Source organism: Danio rerio, chromosome 24 (genome assembly GCF_052040795.2).
Source record: "Danio rerio strain M-AB ecotype USA chromosome 24, GRCz13ab, whole genome shotgun sequence".
Lineage (NCBI taxonomy): Eukaryota > Metazoa > Chordata > Actinopteri > Cypriniformes > Danionidae > Danio > Danio rerio.
In genome coordinates, this window is record NC_141044.1 from 11991491 (window position 1) to 12006816 (window position 15326).

Sequence of the window (15326 nt, forward strand, 5' to 3'; positions counted from 1 at the left end):
CAAACCAAAAACAAATCAAACATTTCAGGAGGGTGGAAGCATATGGGAACAAGGAAAGGGATGTAGGGCCAGGTCCATGGAGCAGAGGAAGGCCTTGGCCGTAGAGCAGAGGCTGGCCTGGGAAAACAGACTGTGAGGGTGTTGCTGGCAGAGCAAAAAGTGAGGGGACGGCACTGACATAGTGAACTGCGAGGGTGGCACCAACAGAGAAGACTGTGAGGGTGGCACCAGTAGAAAGACTGTTAGGGCTGCAACATGGGTTGTCTTATAGTCCCCCATATTCTGGCAAAGCTGTTGTGGTTTAAGCAGGTCATGGTGAGGCTTGAACAGGCATGGTTTAAGCCGTCATCTCTCCCATGGTGAGGAAAGCCACTCAATAAATGTGCATAATTAATTTTTTTTCATATATCTTTAAAAGCTTCTTCAGGCCAATTCACTTGGCAAAAATTATGCAAGAAAAACTGTGAAATCATGGTTGGTTCTAGCTTTCTATAACAACACTCCACTAAAGTCAAGGTGCAGAAACCCAAGTGCAGTTTTTGTTGCCCAAAGGTCCAAGGCAAAGCATGGCATGGCACAAAACAGCATAGCACAGGACAACACAACACAGAATAGCATGAGATGGGATGGCACAGCATGGCCAAAAAAAGAATAAACTTACTGACATATAGGGTTACACAAACAAAGCTAGATCAAGAACAAAGGACACATGAAGGAACATATATTTATAGAACGGCTGTTTATTTACAGCGCAGAAGTGCTGGAAATGCAGGGTGTGAAGGGCGAAATGTCCATTGTGCATCTAAAGTCCAGGCTCATGCAGGTCCGATGTGGGGGAGTGGAGTGCAAATCGTGCGTAGCTGGAGAAGGGAACACCGCGAGCCTTCAGTCCAAACATGCTCCGACTTCTTCCTCTGGCGTTGTCCCTTATATTCCACTCTTCTTACAAGTCTCAGCTGGCCACAATCGGCATGCTGTTTGAGGTGAGGGAATGTCCATGGCAATTCTGAAACCCTCAAGTGTCAACCTGGTCCTTCTAGTGCTTCTTGTTGGTGCAAAGGGGAGAACACATGGATGGGAGGGGGAGAAAACAAAACATTTTCTTGCTTCACCTTTACCATACCAGTGCACCTGAAGGACACCCAGATGATGGGTGGCAGCATTGGTGGCTTGGGGGAAGGTGACAAGGAGACCTTACAGACTTGGCTACCCTCTGCTTCTAGTCCCTGGTATTTCTCCCGGACCTGCCAGGCATTCTCGGACACCCCGCAATGTTTCTTGAGGGCCATTTAGGGCCAAATGGATCTCCTCGATCACCGCCCACATCCGAGAGTTATCAAGTACCAGACGAATTCTCTGATTGATGACTGTATAGTAGTGTGGGTAGGGGTGCAGGCTGGCGAATTTCTCAACCCATCAAGCATACTTTCACCCAGTCCTTCCACTGTTCCTTTCCCGATGAACCTCCGGAGGGGATCTGTAACACAGGGGAGGGCGGGTTAAAGCACTCACCCTTCTTGTTGTTCGTAGGTTTACGGTAATCACATTGACGGCCCTCATGTCACGATATATTGTTGGGTGGGGTTCGCGGAGGCCAGACAGACAGGAGTCCCAGACATCAATAGTTTGGTGGACTCCTGATGTCCCTTTGGTGAGTGGTTTGCAGGTCTGTAAACTGGCCGTGCGGTGGCCCTATTCGGGTTGCCATTCTGGGGGTGCTCCTGCCACTCTGTCTCTTACCTCCTAGGCTTCTGTTACCTCTGCCAGCTGTAGTGCCTCCAGAAGATCAGTCTAGCTGGTGGGCTGTGGAGCATAACCAGATGTTGTTGTCAAGTGGGCAGTGCTAGTAGCAGGCATGTAATCGTCCCTCTCTCGGCGACCTGGATAGTCCATCATGTAGCAGCCAGAGGAGGGCATGATGCAGTAGGTTCGCCGCTTGCGTCCTGGCCAGGCGGCGATGATCATATGTACACTGCTGGAACTCGCACGCTGTGTGCACTGGTGTTTGACCAGAATCTTCCTCTTGAACAAAGCATAGTCCTTTTGAAGCTGGCGGGAGTGTTAGGTGATATAAGTTCAAGCAAGAGGGACAGATAGGCCTGCTAGGCCTCCCTCATCAGGAACGGGGTGAGATGTTGGACCCACTGCTTCCTATTCCAATTCTTATTGGCTGCCAGTACTTTGAAGCTCCGCAGGTTTGATCTTCCAGGTCACCAAGTTTGGGCAGGAAATGAAACAGCCTAAAGGGCTCAGGGGTGGGCCGTCTGGGTGTGGATCAACTATATGACAATAATTTGTCAGGTAGAGTATATAACAAACACTAGAGATCACATGACATGACACAACCAATGACAAACAATACACAAGAGAAAAAGACAGTCAATGAAGAACAAATGACTAAATGGTAAATAACTAAATTACCTAAAGAAAACATGACACAAGAACTAAAGGCTAGATGGTTTTCAATCAACTTTTAATAGTTTATCCTCTTTTATAGAAAATAGGTTTTACGATTGATCAAAAACAGGCTTATTAGGGACAAACATGTGTTCGCTGAAACATATTACAATGGTCATCTTTCACCCAATGCCGTTTAACGCTAAAATTAATTTGTTAAAAGGCTTTTTGGATAAATTATGCATCTGGTATGTCGGAATGGACGTTAGATTGTGGTTTGTATGTGTGTGCTGAAACTTTTATGTGTGTAAATAAATCTATCATTCATTTTTTTTTAATCTGGGGTCGCAACAGCGGAATGAACCGACAACTTATCCAGCCAATGTTTACCGAGAGGATGCCCTTCCAGCTGCAACCCATCACTGGGAAACACTCATACACTCTCATTAACACACATACACTACAAATAATTTTAGCTTACCCAATTCACCTGAACCACGTCTTTGGACTGTGGGGGAAACCGGAACACACGTAGGAAACCCACGCAAACACGGGGAGAAAATACAAACTTCACACAGAAATGCCAACTGATCCAGCTGAGGCTCGAACCAGCAACCTTCTTACCTACAGTGCCACCGCGTCGCCTTGACAGGAATTATATTGTAATATACTGTAAAAATACTGTATATTCTACTGTAGTTTTTAAACCCACATTGCTCAAAAAAACTAATATTCACAAAATTTATAAATATTTGTGATTCAATGGTTCCATATTATGAAGTGGCTTGGCAACAGAGATGGAGTTCTATGTGCAGCTTTTATTACATAAAGAACGGTCAGCAAACAGTCATCAATACAGGAGCAAATTAGTACTTCTGTAATAGAGAAACGCTGACAACAGAGATGAGGATACACACGGCGTTTATTAAACAGTTTAGTCAGGCAGGCAGCGGTCAAAACAGGGGCAAACAAAAGCATACAGGTAATCCAAAATGAGAGGTCAAAAACAGAAAAAATAAAACAATAAAAGGGCAAAAACATGTCTAGACAAGGCAAGACAAGGAAACGTTTCATAAAGTTACAGACTAACAAGACTCAGCCCAGAACTGTGTGTGTGCTGTGTCCAAGCCTATGCAGATCACTGGTGATCGTGAGTGTGGAGCTGTGAAAGGCCTGGAGCCTGGAGCTGCTGAGGGGCTGGAGCGTGGAGCTGAAGAAAGTCTGGGGACTCTGGTTCAGCAGGCACTGATGTGTCAGACAACCTCAGTGGGTCAGAAGACATTTGCAGTTCAGACAACCCCAGTCAGTCAGGAGGCTTTGGTTTAGGAAGCACTGGTGGTTCATATAACCCCAGTGGGTCAAGAGGCTCTAGTTTAAGAAGCATTGTAAGTTCAGACAACCCTGGTGGATCAGGAAGCTCTGGTTCAGGAGGTACTGGGAAGTCATACAGCTCTGGGAAGTCACTTGACTCTGGTAGCCATTCGTGGAACTCAGGTAGCAGCTCTGGTCATTTGTGAAACTCTGGTGGTGGCTCTGGCCATTCATGGGACTCGGGTGGCGACTCTGGCTATTCATAGGATTCAGGTGGCAACTCTGGTAGCCATTCCTGGAACTGGAACTTTCAGAGTATTCAGGAGATCTGGCTCCTACCATTGAGGGAATTCAGAGGTATATGGCACCCACCATTAGGGGAATTTAGAGGGATCTGGCAGTCTGAGTCTTCTGTAACAGAAGGACACTTGCAACAGAGATATGGATCCTCATGCAATTTATTAAACAGATTAGTCAGGCAGGCAACAGTAACAGAAGCATACAGGTCTCAGTGTCAATGATCAGTAGCTGTGTGTGAGTGCATGCTATGTCCATTAAAAGTATGAGCTGTGAAATGCAAAGCAAGATGGGGAGTGTAGTGCAGGTGAATGTCTGGTGGAGTGTGCATATGGCTGGAGTGCCCTTTAGTGAACCTGGTGGGTACTGCAGCTAATGACCACACATATAGTTACATAAAATTACAATACATAAATTCTTACTGTGGTTAATCATTCTGGTCAGAGTAGGAGAAAAAGACTTAAATGCCAAAGTCTGTTAATACTTATCCACAGAGAGAAAACATAAATAGATTTAAAGGCAAGCATAAAACCATAAAATGCATTTATACAAAAAAGTTCCCGAAATACAAGTCGGTTATCTTTAACGAGCAAACAGGTCGTCTGAGATAAGAACGATACACAGCATACTGCAGCTGCATTAATGTACTTAGCCAGGCTACAGTCATCAGGAAAACTGAACTGTGGACCAAGATGTCACACAGATTCTCTTTATGAGTATAGAAGAGAACGGCCTCAGTGGTGAACAGTATAAGAGAGAAACAAGTGATGAGATAAATATGCAGAATAATATACTGGCAGCTAGCTGGATTTAAATTTAAAATACCTAAATATATATGTTTTTGTTGGTTTACTAAATTGTATAGCAGTTTATTCATAAAGAGCCATGAGAGAGAAAAGGAAACAGGAGGAGATTGGGTGAAAGAAGATGGGCCAATTATAGGACATTTCAGAGATGGTATTACAGAGAAGGAAAGGGAGAGAGATGTTGACAAAGAAATGGAGAGAGAGAGAGAGCATGACGTTAAAGCTGCCTCTGGGTGATGACTCAGTCAGCTGTGCCCTTTAAGCTCCACCAATCATAATCCACCTGTTTGCAATCTTTTCTTCAGCACATAAACACAAAGATATATATATATATATATATATATATATATATATATATATATATATATATATATATATATATATATATATATATATAGATAGATAGATAGATAGATAGATAGATAGATAGATAGATAGAAATATATCTATCTATCTATCTATATATATATAATATCCTTAGAAAAAAGTGAAGTATAAATTCCGTCTACAAATAAGCATCATAGTGTGAAGTAATTGCTTTTATCTGTGTAATTTGGGTCATATTTATGTGGTTTATTTATGTAGGGACTGGCAAGGCACATTCTTTTTAAGGTTCAAGTATAACTACCTCAATTCATCAGAATGGCCTCAATTCCAGCTGTTAAATATGCTGCAGTGTTTGATTCAAATGCCATAGCTTTTATGTTTATAGCTGCAGAAATTATTTTAGGTATAATCCCCCCAAAAAAATGTTGACTTGAATTCCAGAAAGACTAAGATTCCACTTACTATAATCACAATCTTATTGTGCTGTGTAAATTAAAAATAAACTCTTAATCTACAAAGGAATTTTAAGTACATTGCCAAGTAGTTCTGTTAATTAAAAAAAAACATGCAAGACTTACATTATACCCTAAGAAGGCCATGTTTCAAGTTTGCAGCATTTAAAACAACTGTTTAAGAGTGCATTATCTAAAATGAACAGTGCTTAAAAGATTTTATTTTTTTCCTCACAAACATTTAAACTCATAAGCATAAAATTCCACCAAACATTCTAATATTTTATAACACAAAATATTGTGAAAGGTAAAAAAAGAAAACAAAATAGCTTTATAGCATTATGTCATGGAATTATAAGGTCCTATCTGCGTTCTAAATGATTTTGAGATATTGAGCTTCAAAGTTTTTGCATTCCATATAGCAAACAGTATTTGTGTAACATTTGTTTAAAATAAAATGTCGTAAAATGTAAACAACATTTAAAAAGGTTCCATAATGTAAATAAACTGTCATTTAATAAAAATATGTCAATAACTCAATTTTGACAAAATGTCAGATAGAATACTCTAATTACCTTATAAGGTGATTATTAACTAACAAACTATATCAAATCTATACAAGCACATCTAAATCTCAATTCAGGTCATATTATATTAATCAGGGTGGGTTTATTTTGCAAAAATGACTGATAATAACTGACTACACATTAACTTGCTTAATATGTGACTGCTTGGCAAATAATATAAAATAAAAAGAACTAATGATGATTTGGAAACCATATAACTATTAAATCATTCTTTCATAATGGACAGTGGTCAGTTAGGCAGTTAAGAAGTCATCATATAAAAATATCTGACCACAGAATGCTGAGGCAGGGCTATTAGGATAAACCACTAACAAACTCTCTCTACTTTTGTGACCTAATGTCCTTCTTTATAACTGCACTAACAATCAAAAAGTGCTAATGTGACTTATCGTAACTATGTTTGTGCTATATATTCCAGAAACAAAGCAAATACATCAGGCAGCAATTATACACTGTCATATTGAATCAAAGCAGCTAGGCAGACATGTTGACTTAATGCATGACGAGAGGATGATTTATTGAGCAAACTTAATTTAGCAAAGCGCACATACTGTAGATACATTAACAGTGCATTTCCTGCAAACACAGCTCTGCAATACTGCGGCATTAGATAAAAAGAAATATGAATGAAACACAAAACAACCAGTTATCTCTATGAAGAATCACAGTAAATTGAAAGGCAGTGAGTATGGCAAGCTGTTTAAACATTGTTTACATTCATGTAACCTAAATTGACATAAATTCATTCAGCAGATGATTTTATTCAAAGCGACTAACAAATGGGAGCATAACTAATTTAAGAAGTATGCAAGTGATAGCTGAAGTGAAAAATTATGGCACCCCATTTTTTATTTGCTTCACATGTAACCAGTTGAATATACATACAGTAATAAAAATATATAGATTTTGTCTTATTTGTGATTCATTTGATTGAATGATAATCATGGCCATGAACAAGTCATTTTTCAGAACATATTCACAGTCTGAACAGCCAGAAATAGGGTAATAATAATTTAGCAAAGCAATGCAATAATATAATTTTCCACATAGTACAACAGAATATTATTTATTGGGCCTAAAGCATTAACTCAGCAGCCATGTTGGCTTAAACCAATTATTATATATATATATATATATATAATAGGCCTAAACAATATCTAATTTCAGCATTGAGGTCGCAATGTGATCAATCGCAATAGTCACATCACAGGATATGCAGTGTTGAGTCTGTATTATAATTTATCATTTGCATGTGTTTTTGAGACATGATTTTAAAAGAATTCAGGCATAATAAAGGATTAATAAAGGGGCTAAGCTGACAAGAAAATAAATGAATAATATATAATATTTTTCCCTCTGAAAAAATTTATTTATTTGTTTTATTTTGGCTAAAAAAAAGAGTTCTTACATTTTTTTAAAGCTATTTTGGGGACAATTTCATTAGCCCATATAAGCTATTTTTTCGATAGTTTACAGAACAAACCATCATACAAAAACTTGCCTAATTACCCTAACCTGCCTAGTTAACCTAATTAACCAAGTTAATCCTTTAAATGTCTATTTAAGCTGTATAGAAGTGTCTTGAAAAATATCTAGTCAAATATAATTTACTGTCATGATCACAAAGAAAAAATAAATAAGTTATAGAAATTAATTATTAAAACTGTTATATTTAAGCATGTGTTGAAGAAATCTCTCCGTTAAACAGAAATTGGGGAAAAACCTAAACAGGGGGGCTAATAATTCAGGAGGGCTAATAATTCAGGGCCGGAGTGGGTCTCCTTTTCAGCCCTGGAGTTTCAAGCATTAGACCGGCCCACCTCAGTTCACGACTGACTATATTAAAATCAGGTCATTTCCAATTCAGTTTCCAATTACACTATCACGTCTTTTTCAAGAAAACAGCTGCTTTAGAACTTCAAATGTTCAACAACCTTACAGTTTTATATGTCTTAACAATAAAAATGAAAAAAATGAACTACTCAGGTGAGAATCGAACACCACCGATCAACGATGTCATAAGGCAACGTGCTGACCACTGGACCACAATTGCACTATTACTTATGTGTGGCCGAATGATAGTTACATCATCATTACCCTGCAGACTGCATTTTGCTCATGGGGCTGCGAGACAATAAATAAGAAGAGTGGAGCTGCAGCAAAGTAATGAATAAAAAGAGTGAGGCTATGGTCAAATTATAAATAAATTAAAAAAGTGCGACTGTTGAGAGTGCCAGCAGCTAGAAACACCGGCCCTTGCCGCCAAAAAACGGACCGGCCCACTGGGAACTCTCCCGGTCCTCCCGATTGGCCAATCCGGGCCTCACTTCAACTGTATATAATCACAAAATCAACTACTTTTGAGGGCCACATGCTTAAGGGCCACATCGTTAAGAAAAAAATGAGTATAAACTCATTCTACAAATAAGCAACATAGAGTAAAGTAATTGCTTCTCTATCTGTGTAATTTGGATCATATTGTTATGCTTTATTTATATAGGGACTGGCAAGGGAAATAAAGCACATACTCTTTAAGGTTCAAGTACAACTACCTCAATTCATCAGAAGGGCATCAATTCCAGCTGATGAATGTGCTGAAGTGTTTGATTCAAATACCATTGTATATAGCTTCATAAATTATTTTGGGTACAATTTCCCTAAAAATGTTAAGTTGAATTCCAGAAAGACACTTTCTATAATAACAATGTTATTGTGCTGTGTAAATTAAAAATAAATTCTTAATCTACAAGGGCATTTTACTGCAAGTGTACTGCTAAGTAGTTCTGAGTAATAAAAAAAGAACATGCAAGACCTACATATTACCCTTGGAAGACCATCTTTCAAGTTTGCACATTTAAGCAACGGTTTAAGAGTGCATTATCTAAAACAAACAGTGTTTAAAAGATCATTTTATCTTCACAAACATTTAAATTCATTAGCATTTTAAAATTCTACCAAACCTGATCATTGATTGTATTTATCTATGCTTTTATTTTTTATTAGATTTTTGTAGATGTACTTCCATACAGAATCATCTCAATCAACCTAGAATTATAAATTCTTTCCAAATACAGCTATTCAGTTCAACTGGTAAAATTGTAATCATTTTGCAATATATAAATCACATAATAACAAAAGATCACAATGTCAGATTTTTCCAATATCGTGCGGCCCTAATATATAACAAATTATTTATAATTATTATTTTATGGATAGTGGGTAGCGCTGTCGCCTCACAGCAAGAAGGTAGCTCGTTTGAGCTTCGGCTTGGTCAGTTGGCATATCTGTGTGGAGTTTGCATATTCTTCCCATGTTCGCATGGGTTTTCTCTGGGTGCTCTTGTTTCCCCCACAGTCCAAAGACATGTGATATATGTGAATTGGCTAAACTGTCCGAAGTGTATGTGTGTTAATGAGATGTATGGGTGTTTCCCAGTGATGGGTTTCAGTTGGAATGGCATCGGCTGCGTAAAACATATGCTGGATAAGTTGTCGGTTCATTCCGCTGTGGCGACCCCAGATTAATTAAGGGACTAAGCCGAAAAGAAAATGAATGAATGAATAAATGAATTATTATTTAATGAGTAAGGAATTTAATAACTTATTATTGCCAATATTATTAGGTGTGTCTTCTCTGATCGATCTGCTAATTGATAATAAGTTAATCGATAATGAGACAGAATAGTAATTTTGTTCTACAATAAGCTTGGTTACCTTTGATTAGGCTGTTCTCACAGGACACTAAGGGCTCTATTTTGACGGTCCAAGTGCAGAGCGCAAAACGCAGGGCGCAAACGATTTCAGGGGGTGTCAGGACGCGTTTTTGCTAATTTAAGGACGGGAAATCTGCCTTGCGCCGCGGCGCATGTTCTAAAAGGGTTGACTTTATTTTCTTAATAAGTTATAGGTGTGTTTTGAGAATAAACCAATTAGAGTCTCATCTCCCATTCCCTTTAAGAGTCAGCTGCGTTGTGCCAAGAGCGCATTCGCTATTTACAGGACGCAAAGTAAGTCTAAGTGGAAAAAATTAGCATTTCACAAGCAAACAGTTAACAGTTAACAGTTTTTTAACAGAAAACTGTTAAACAGGGCATCTACTGCGTGAGAATGAGAGATAATGGATCACTTTCACTTTCGCTCTTGGATAGGGAAACCTTTACGCACAGACATCAATTAGTCTATAAATAAATACTTTTGTTTGTTAAGCGCAAAGATTTGTTTCAAAACTATTTCTAAATTTAGTTCTAATTTTCAGCAAACGAATAAATGAATAATAATAGCAAAATGTGCTCAAAAACCTGAGTTATATTGTAAAACACATATTGTTGTGCCCCATATGGTCTAAAACCTGACCGGTGGGCAAATCTAAGCTTGTTTTTAATAAAACAAATATAAATATGGATATAATAAATAATACTGCTAATAATAATAACATTATACAAAAGCAAATTGTTATAAATGAACTGAAAAAGCCTCCCGAGATGAAGAAGACATAAAAGCAGTGGTTTTTCATATTTATGTAGGCTAGAAAATAATGTTTTGTAATATTTTAATCCTTTATATTTATATTCTATATCTATTCTTATTATATACTATATATATATCCTTAATATTTACATTTTTTCTTATGTAAAGATATTTGCCTATTGCTCTCTTGTGTGTATTAAGCAGTGCGTGAGCGAGGCGCAACTCTGCGCCGGAGTTTAGACAGGGTTTGTTTTGGTCTAATAAAAAATCTATTATAGATTCTCAAAATAGCAACGCGCCAGCGGTCCGCCTCAGAACGCCTTCCTTTTTAGACCAGAACGCCTATGGGCGCAAAAATGAGCGCTAATGCATCTGCTATTTAAACAGCGTAGCGCAACGCCTCAAAACGATTCCTGCGCCAAGCTGAAACTACCAGAAGACTACTGCGCCACGCCTTGCGCCACACTGCGCCGGGTGTATGATAGGGCCCTAAAAATAGAGTTGAAATATTGTAATGTCCCTCCAGGGGATACAGCTGGATACAAGGATATGGCCAATCCCTAACCCCAATGTAGTGCCATCACTAAGCCAAAAAGGCAGATATTAAACACACAGAAAGATCTATATGCTTGGTTTAGAAACCTAATTCTATATTTTTGTTTTAGTCGTTTAGCTAAATCTTCTGATGTGGCTTGGGTTTCAAGCACCAGCCAACAGCAAACTCAACAGATGTTCAAGTGCTCAAATATTCCAAACTCAGAACCTGTTTCAGCCATGAACTTACAGAAAGTGGGCTAAAACCAATTATTGTAAGCCTTTTTTGCTGTGTATGCACTAGACTCAGTTCATGCAATGTAAATACTTTGTGTGTTCAAATAAATCACTAATACTATAAGATTCTGTCTGTTAGTTTACAATAAAAAAGAAGTGGTAAGTGAAAAGACGAGAATAGTTGGTAGAAATTTCCCGTACATGTAGTAATAAGATTGCTCCTCTACAAACAAGGAGGAGAAAAGCACAAGACATTGTCTCAAAAAAAAAAATTATTCCAGAAATGTTTGTCTATTTTGCATGCTATTTTCATCAAAGTGAAAGATATACTCAGGGGATGTGTGACTTTTGATTAATTACTTTTATGGATAGCTCCAGGATTCATTTCAAATATTTGTTTATGAAATAATAAAATGTTCAGTTCAGTGCATACAGTATGTTTTTACATAACTTAAACATCTATACTGTAAAGTTTTGTTTTTTTTTTTTCATTTTGAGCATTATCAATTCTAGATTAAGTATGTTTTATTTGTTTAGAATATTTTTTTCACATTTATATGATATTGTTAAGACTATGAGTGTACTTGCATTATTATGCTATTGACATACTGTCAGTATATGAAGAGTAGCATACAATGACAATGATGTCATTTAGTTCTATTAATCAATCAATTAATTTTTGTGAAATAGATTGTGTGATCCCAAAAGATATATAGAAAACACATAGCAGACTGCATCATGGGATTACTTTATTGTTCAAACACAGAGGAACGAAAGCCACCAACATTAGCCGTGAGGAGAACAAAGCCCATAGTTTGCTTGGGCAGATGTAAATCACTAGCTGGTTATGTGTAAACTTGCATGAACATCAAACAGGTAAATTATGGCATATTATATATTTATTTAAACAAGCTTCTAAATGCTTTCTTCTCAACTAATTTGAATTAAATCCAATGTCACCTTTAATATACATCCTTTTTTCAGGAGTACCATGGATCCCATTTTATTTTATTTTATTTTTATTTTTTTTCCACTTCCGATATTCTTTCAAAGAAATATGATATAATATATATTTTGCAAAATAATATTAAAAATACATAATATTAAAGGATTGATAAATATTTATTGTGAAAACAGACATTAACATTTTTCCTAATGTTTATAACTTATAAGCATATGCTTATGAACATTTGATGAATATTTATGTATCATTTTTCACTATTCATGGTTCCCACTCTAAGCCAACTGTAAAATTACCAGACTTTTCCCTGAACTCCAATTACTTAAAAGCTTTATTTTCATTAACCATAATGAATAGAGAACATCCAGCTGTTATGCTGAGCAGTCAATTCTGCAATCGCTAAGTTTAAAGTGTATTAAAGAAATATTAATATATATATATATATATATATATATATATATATATATATATATATATATATATATATATATATATATATATATATATATATATATATATATATATATATATATATATATATATATATATATATATATATATATATATATATATATATATTAAAGAATTTTAAAGAAATGTCAAAATAAAAAAAAAAGATTGGGATTGCAATATATTTTCAATTTCTACAGATTTCCTGCAAATTTCTGCTGCACCATCTATACTGTTTGATAATACCTGTAAATAACAATATATTCAAATAGATTTAATATGCTCATCTGCAAACATGTGAAACACTGTAACAAAAAACATGTTAGAAAAAAAAACATTATCATAAATAGGTTGTCAACATTTTTAATAATGAACAAAAATGCCTGATATTTTATGATTTATATAACAAACTTCCCCCACTTTTAGTGTCTGGAACAGACAAAATAAAAAATAAATTACTTCAATTGCTTTTTGGCCCATTTAACTTTTAGAATTAGTTCTTGCTGCTAGAGCAGAGGTTGATATGAGAGCAGGGAAACAATCTGTGCTGATGCTCCAGTAAGTCAGCATGTTTTCTTTTTTTTTCTTTTTTTTTTTTTAACTTTTGCTTCATGGCAGCTCAGAGGGCAAAAGTGAAGCAGTTCTACTCTGCAAGCTACTTTCCAGATGAGTGGTGCAGCAGCTGTTTTGCCTTTGCATTTTCCATCAAGATTTCATCAAGTGTGGGATTGGGTAAAGCTGCGTGCGGATTTGAGATTTACGAACAAAGAACTTTACACACTTCCATGGTGTGTGAAAAACTTTCAGAGATGACATCATGCAGCTATGAGTGTGAGCATCTCTGTGACATCATTGCTTGCACTGTGCCTAACAATACAGACAGAGTAAGGCCACAGTAAGGCCAGTAATGCAAATGAACTGCATTGATAAAAAACCCAATACATACTACAAAATATTTATTTAATTGGACATATCGCATAGTAGATGTATTGCAGACGATAAAGGTCAAGTTGGTTTTATATTCGCACATTCGGTCTTTCCCCTTAATAATATAATTTCATTAAAGTATTATTTGCAAAATCAACACAGAAATGCCAACTGACACAAGGCTCGCACCAGCGACCTTTTTACTGTGAGGCGATCGTGCTACCCACTGCGCCACCACGTCGCCCATATTAAAAAACATATAACAATAGACTAAATGGACGTCTCTGCAATGTAGTCCTATCAATCAGATGTGAGTAGTCCACATCTACGACAAATTACTGTACCAACGCCAACGTCTACTAATGACATAGAAACTATTTCGTTTTAACAGCTTAAGGCTAAAGGGGCTTGCCATAAGAGAAGGACTGTGAGTCAGGTGCACTTAGCACATTTCTCATGTAGAAATCAGTTACTATAATGTAACGCTGTCACATACGCCAGCATTCACATCTATTCATCCTCTTGTACTGCACAATTGTACAATTCAAACACAAACTTTCTGTTGATAAATCAACGATATAAGCAGCTCAAGAAGAAGGATTCACAACGAATCAATCTGACATCAGTACAAACTTACGTGAAATCAATATCCGCGGAATCTTCGCCGGTTACAAACGTTCACGCACAGGCAGCGAGGTGGGTTTGGTTCAGTTAACTTCCATTGATCGGCGATCTGCGATTTTCCACGCAGGCACATACACACACAGTCACGCGCTTTGACTTACGGGGCGCCGACTGGTGCAAACTGATTTACAGGATTTTCGTCTGTTTACAGCAGTGTGTTTCGGCAGCAGTTAAGCTATTGCCTGAATAAAGTATGAATGTAATGGCTAATAACTGGTTAGTCCTTTCTCACAATGCTCTCTTTTCTCCTTTGATGGGCTATGTCTGCACAAACACATGGTGACATCGAGCGGAAGCTTGCATCCTCCTCCGGCACCTGAGCATCCCGCTGATCAGCCAATCACAACGTAGAGTTCAACCCGTTATTATAACTGTACATACGCAGAAAAAAGCTGTTCCACTACATCTCTGAAAGTAAATGTAACTTTGATTTATTGCATATGGGATTATGAAATAATATATACTCGGCAAACTCTATTGTATCCATCAGTGTATATGAGTCATTCTATGAAACGAGTGCTATTTCAACTTTGCAGTTTTTCAAAATTATAATTAAATATAGATTTAAAAATTAAATGAATAAATACTTGGAAGACATCTAATCCATAAAAAATCCCACATCAGGCACAAAATCTGTATTAATTGTAATGTGTTTTTCTTTGGGCAAGAGCCTTCTTGCAACCCTGCATGGACAGTGTGATATTTTAGTAGTAAAATAAGAAATAGATTTTTAAATTCCTATTTTTCCTAATAATAAAATTGAATTTGACATCTCAATTACCTCATTGTGCGCACTAAAAAACACCCCTTTTTTTACAAATTCAAATCAACTTACATACTCTCAGAAATAAAGGTAAAGGAGCTGTCACTGGGGCAGTACCTTTTCAAAG

At 36.9% G+C, this 15326-nt stretch overlaps 1 protein-coding gene across 2 annotated transcripts in view; it reads right to left on the reverse strand.

Annotated features, from left to right (window-relative positions):
- Positions 1-14785, reverse strand: part of myripb (myosin VIIA and Rab interacting protein b) — a 239441-nt gene extending 224656 nt beyond the window's left edge. Inside the window, exon 1 of one of the 2 annotated variants that reach the window (XM_087308808.1) lies at positions 14390-14785. The gene's annotated coding sequence lies outside the window, so the exon portion shown is untranslated. 2 annotated transcript variants of the gene reach the window in all.
- Between the last annotated feature and the right edge of the window lie 541 nt (positions 14786-15326).